At 33.5% G+C, this 6,318-nt stretch overlaps 1 protein-coding gene across 9 annotated transcripts in view; it reads right to left on the bottom strand.

Moving 5' to 3' along the window:
• Window positions 1-5,836, bottom strand: part of LOC119641410 (protein shank) — a 179,748-nt gene extending 173,912 nt beyond the window's left edge. For 7 of the 9 annotated variants that reach the window (XM_038040049.1, XM_038040053.1, XM_038040055.1 and 4 more), the window contains exon 1: window positions 5,647-5,665. The gene's annotated coding sequence lies outside the window, so the exon portion shown is untranslated. Of the gene's footprint in view, window positions 1-5,646 lie in introns of all 9 variants that reach the window. The other 2 variants (XM_038040050.1, XM_038040051.1) reach the window with 1 other exon arrangement.
• Window positions 5,837-6,318: the final 482 nt, after the last annotated feature.

The raw sequence follows: 6,318 nt of genomic DNA, 5'->3' as shown, positions 1-6,318 counted from the left end.
TTAGGTCACCATAGTGCTTACACCTATCACCGTCAATTTATCTCCGAATTATGTCGAAAAAGTTATTCATCTACCAAAGAATGCCTTTGTCGCACATATCGCGTCTCCGGAAAAGCAATACTGCAAAACACTTCAGTGATATCCCATATACTGCAACATGAAATAATATTTTGAAGCGAAATAGCTACATGTCTATCCTATATGATATATGTAGCTGCAATTAGGTTTCCTTTTCTGAATGCTTTTATATTAATGAATGTGAAAATATTAATGAGTTTAGTGGCTAGTGTTGTCCCTTTTGTTTTTTTGTTTGGTTTTTTGAAAGTTATCGCTGTCCTTTGCACTATACACAAGCACAATTAAAAACTCTCCGTTACCACGACAGTTGTTTCCTTTTCCAAACCTTGCAGAGACTCAATAGCATGGAGTAGAAAAATCGATATCATGACAAAAAAACATACAAAGTTTTTTTTTTTTTTGTGCTTTGAGAAAAAGAAAAGTTCTCTTTGACTCTTCTGATATGATTTCAGTGTTCATCGTCATCGTCATCATCATCATCATCAACATCGTCATCATCACCAACAATCGCGTGCAGTTGTTGTTAGGGAGCAAACCACAAACATTGTTTTTTAACACTACGTCTACACAAAAAAAAAAAAAAAAAAAATTATTTGAACGCAAAAAACATAGAGGAAAAAAAAGAAAAACGAAATCAATTTAGAGCAAGGACTAACAACCGACTGCCTCCCTGAGACACGCACACACATACACGCCTATACATTGAGCTATTACTGAAAATAGGTTTCAATCGTTAAATACACACTGGAGGAGAATTCACAGACTATTCTTAACACTCTATATTAAGACACGCACACATATGCCCACAAACGTATATACATACATGAGCGCTTATGACTGATTGTAAGCGTGCATTGGGTGTTCTTGTGGGGTATTGTGTGCAAATGAAAGTCAGTTAACAAACAATGTTTTCAAGGACTCTATACATGAAGAGTTTCGATTTCATTATAGGAAAAGAAGAAAACGTTTTTTCTTTTTGACTTTAATACAAAAAAAAAAAAAAAAATAAAAATAAATAAACGTATTTTAATTTGATTTGAACTCATTTAAAAGTTGCTTTCATCTTAAGTGAATGAGCTACACACCCTTTCGAAAGCAATTAAATCTTAAACGGATCATAAATTCTTGCATAAATTTGTAAGGTGTGTTTTTGGCCTGGTTTTTTTATTTTAGAACTCGCCAACAGCTTTGCTGATTATTGCCCCCTTGTTAACATTTTCTTTTCTTTTTTGTTATTATATTATATTGTGCGGTATATTGGGTTAACAAGAACAAGAACATTCGCTAATGACTTATATAAATGAAAAAATTTCCCTCATTCTTCGTTATATCTTCTTTTCTTCAGCGATTTTCCAACTAATTTACTTAGTTGTTGTTATCTGTTTCATTAGTGTTGTTGCTGTTTACTTCTTTGAAATTATGTTCAGGTACTGTGATTGGGGCTGGGAATCCAAATTCTAACAATTCGCTATTTCGACTTCACCTTCGCCAGGCCATCTTTAAGACTCATTGCCTTGTTCTGATGGTTTTTCTTCGCTAAACCCGATGTTATCTCTTAATTAATGCCATCCAAACGACTTCAACGGTTCAAATAAAGCTATTTAGCTATTGAATTACCCGTAGAGTCATCACTGCATTCTGATCAAACGATTTTGCCATTTTCCTCCTAAGCAATTTCGTAAGAGAACATAGTCCCCTTTGTTCGCGATGTCCTTTCGTAGTTCAGAGTAATAGATATAAACTCAACGCCACCTGGTATTTATTTTATTCTTTCGAGAAATATCCACAACTAACAAGTCGTACACAGCACGTCTTGAGCTTATACAAAGTCAAGCAATTGTCGTAAATGTCGTAGCAATCCCATTTAAGGTCCATCAACTGTCATCCGCAGCCATGTTAATATGCAGTTAATAGTTGCACTTATTACAAGTTCATGCGTGCCGCTTTAATAAGTATTTATATTTGGATATAAACTCCTACTACCTTTATATACATTATTTAATCGCCTCATAATGTTCAATATCTTCCACTTGATGACTTCATATGATGATGATATCCAAGAAAATTTTTCCCACGCCTTGTGCCTTTCATCTTAACGACATGTTGACGTGTTGCCTCATGATGTGTGTCGCTGTCTGAAGCTGCAATACTTTCACGAGTAAATAAGCAAAAGCGTATAACTTCAAAATGTAGATATGTAATGGAACGCTATAGGGATGCATACGGATCCCTTTACCTTCTTTAACTGCTACTATCCTGATAATAGAATCATATATTTGTTTACTCATTTCATTTATATGTAGCGGTTTCGATATTCTATAAAATATAGGTTATAGCAGGGTTTGGCAACCCATGTCCCGCGGGTCACCGAATAACGCACTTTAGTTCCGAAATTAAAATATTATTTGTAAAAATAAATTATGAAACCCTAATTGCAAATCAGTTATAAGTTCAACAACAGGAGAGCCATTGGTATCGAAGAGAAATTTTTGTGATTATTGAAAATACCTCTGGTCCAAGAGGCTCTTTAATACTCATAATTTGATTGATTTTGACTCGCGGCCAAAAATGTTTGCCGACCTGTGGGCTATAGGGCTATAGTGGGCCGTCGCTCGCTTCAACAAAAGCTTTTGAAATAAATTTGAATTGTCCGTCCGTCGTCGATTGCTTGTTGAAATTTCGAAAGGTTCAAAAATTATTAAAAAAAAGTGTGGAAATTAAAGAGCACGCTTTTAGTTCACTTTCAAATTAAAGCACCTGGAAGAATCAAATCTTGAACCATGTCGAAAATGATATCATATTGTATTCAGAATTCATTTCTTTATGTGACTATACAAATTATTTCGAAAACTGTTTTAAATTGCCATCCAGTTAAGTTAATGAGCAAAAGTCGCTATAGCAATTATTCGGCTATTTGTAGATAAATAGATAGGCGTATAAGGGGTGTGAAGATAAATTCCAATTTAACTATCAAAGACATTTATCACCTCCGCTAAGCTCCGTAAGAGCTCTGCACTCGTCTGCACAAAACGGGGGCCTGTCCGTCAAGGGGATGAAATTAGACGCCCTCGCCGTCCAAATTGGGATATGTAAGATACTCTTTGAATTTTTTAAGTTTGTTTGAAACATATTTCCATAAATGAATATTGATGGAATTTCATGATCTGGTCGCATTAGACTCTCAAATTTCATCATATGCTTATATAGCAAATTTCAAGAATTTGTGCGAAAATAGTTCCGAAGACCAGAATTTGAATTTATTTAGCTTATTAGGCGTGCACAAAAGTATCTTACGTTTCTAATTTGAATGGATTATGCCTCTAAATCCAAGCGTGTCTTCATCGGGACAACTTAGTGGAGCTCTGTTAAATCGTTAACAAAGATAAGTAAGTATAAGTGTCTTCGGTTGTTAAATTCGAGCTTATCCTCACGACCTTGAGTTGATTTTTTTATTTAATTTCTTATCGAGAAGCATTATAATGCAATTAACAAAAAAAAGTCATGATCTCATTCTTTAAAAATTCACTAAATTTCTTTCTTAAAGATTTCGTTATTTGCCATGAGTCAACAGTAAACAATAAGAAATAACAATTATTCTGTTCGGTTCCGCTTAGTTTTTATCAAAACAAACATTCCTATATAATTCAATTAGTATTTTTTAAATGCGACATTTATTGAGAGTTTGATAACAAAAAATAATGGAAAAGTTTTACACCCTTTCCAGTTAAGATGTATTTAAATGTGTATTTAGAGAGCTGATAAGAAAACGTAAATTTGCAATACCAAGATCAATTAAAAGCGGATATTGTGAAACCTGCCCACGAGCATCGGCGCTAATTTCATCGCTCGTTCTCTAAGCCAGGTACATCAGTTTACTCATCATAAACAGGAGGCAAGTGAAAGACTTCATCAAAGTGAACAGTGGCAAAGTGGATGATCAAGTTGCCGTTTGATGGGCAAAAAAAGGAGAATATAAGGAAGAATTGCATCTAAAATTGAACTAAACATAGAGGTGACCTTGCCGAGGATTTAAATCGCAGGTTTTTGGAAGTAGCTGCACGGGATCAAAATTTAGAAACGAAAAGAACGTCGTTGTTTTCAAGAATATGAAGTTTTTCTTTATTGTGGGTGTGCATGTGGACGGATCACGCCCAACATCTTATTCTTAATCGATCAAGGAATGTTTCTGCCTATCTTCATTTTTGTGACTATAGAAATTCCAGAAAAGTTTTAAATCAAAGTAATTCCTAATGGCAGGAATATATCCATATGCCAAATGTCATTAGTTCTAGACCGTGGCTAGTGTGCGTCTGGAACAAAAATTGCATCGTGTACATTGACACATTAAAGATACAAGTGAGTATTCACGATTAAGCCAACGTTAGTTAACTGCTACAAGTTACAAACACATTTCGCATCGAGCCTGTATTAATGGTCACGCTTAAAAAATCCACCTTGAAAAGAAGACAAAGAACCAAATGTTTTCTAATTCGTTATCGGCACTATGGAAGCCATACAATACTTAGTACCAATGTAAACACGGCACCAGTGGAAATTGATCTGTTTTCTCATTCTTCAACTCGGCGCAAACACCTTTGGATATCCGACAGTCAACATGCTATTTCAAGAATTCCGATGAAACTACCTAAGATCTTTGATATAAACTGAGATGTCAAGTTGAAAGTTATTAACATTATGACAAAAACAGGAATACAGCACATGGCCTTCACGCGCAAAGTAATTTAATGTTTTGAAGGGTTCTTGAAAGGTTCTTTTCAAAGGCCATTGTAACTAGAGCTAAATTACGAGTTTTGATGGTCTAGATGATGACCTCTGCGAGCTCTCACGTACATCTGGCTAGGAACTAACATGACATGAAAAAGCTGATATTCTCTTGCTTCTAATTAAGAACATCGTTCTTCCAATGTTCGCTAGCGGTAAAAATTCAATAACCAGTTTCCATTTAAACTTTTTTAAGTATCCTTCTAAAATACCGTCGATCTCTTAACTTAATCTTATTATTTAAAGGTCATTAATTACTACTAATTAACTCTTCGACATGATTTTCATTTTAACGTCCTAATGCTTCTCTAATTCTACAAATAAATATCCACTTCAACTTTATATAAATATTTCCAGCGTTTAAGCTGTTTTCAAAGGTCCATTTCATTTTTACATAGTATTGTAAATAAATATTTTCGAGGATTTTCCAGTTAAATAACTGCTAAAATAAATTACATTTCCCAGCATACAGAGAAAGGTTAGTATCACTTGAACTTCTTACTCTAACATTGTACAAAAATGCTTGTAATCTTTACACATTAATAATCTCTCTAAGAGCATATATATATATATATATATATACATAGGCATATAGACACATATAAATTTGTTCTCTTACATATCCCTAGAGTTATTCTTTTGCTTTAAATCCCATTAAGCTTACTTCCTATGATGAAATTTTAAAATGTATTATATATGTGGCTGTGTGTAGACGGCCTCTGTTTCCATTTATATCATAAAATAAAATTAAATATATAGATATATATATATATCCAGGATACTGACCTTTTTTCCTTTGCCCTTCTTGTGTCTCAAATACCGGAATATCGTGAAGAAGAGAACACAAACAAAACAAGGCGGCATTAAAAAATACGTTGTTTCAATTCTTTATCTCTTTGATAAAAAAGAGAGAAATTGCTTGAACTTAAAAAGAGAACAAAACTTTACTATATATGTGTATACTCACATATAAAATAATTATTATTGTTCGTTTTAACGTTTTATGTTTGTTTTTATTGAGATTTCCTTTCTCTCTCTCTCTTTCTCTCTCGCTCTCACTATCTTTATTAAATAATTCAACAAAATACACAATTAGACCAAGTCTCATTAGTCTCACACTCAGTTTCATAGATAAAGATTACAGTAGCGGCGAGAAATCCTTTAACTTTCTCTTCCACTGTTTACCCTAAGTCTCACACGGTCTCTTTCTCTTTTATTCAAACACTTCTCATTAAATCCTAAAATTTTTGCATATGGGTGGAGATTTTCACGGGTTTTTACTTTTATGTGTTATCGGTAAAAGTTGAGAAAAGCGATAAAGCCGCACATAAAAACAAACAAAACATAAAACTCTAATAACAAAAAAATATATTAAAAACTTCCATTTTCTTCTTTTCGTTATTGAAATAATTTTTTCTCATATTTGTAATGTTCGCATTTTTTATTCATAATAACAGC

Source organism: Glossina fuscipes, unplaced genomic scaffold (genome assembly GCF_014805625.2).
Source record: "Glossina fuscipes isolate IAEA_lab_2018 unplaced genomic scaffold, Yale_Gfus_2 148, whole genome shotgun sequence".
Taxonomy (NCBI): domain Eukaryota; kingdom Metazoa; phylum Arthropoda; class Insecta; order Diptera; family Glossinidae; genus Glossina; species Glossina fuscipes.
The sequence above is the reverse complement of the archived record's forward strand: the minus strand, read 5'-3'. Positions and strand labels throughout refer to the sequence as shown.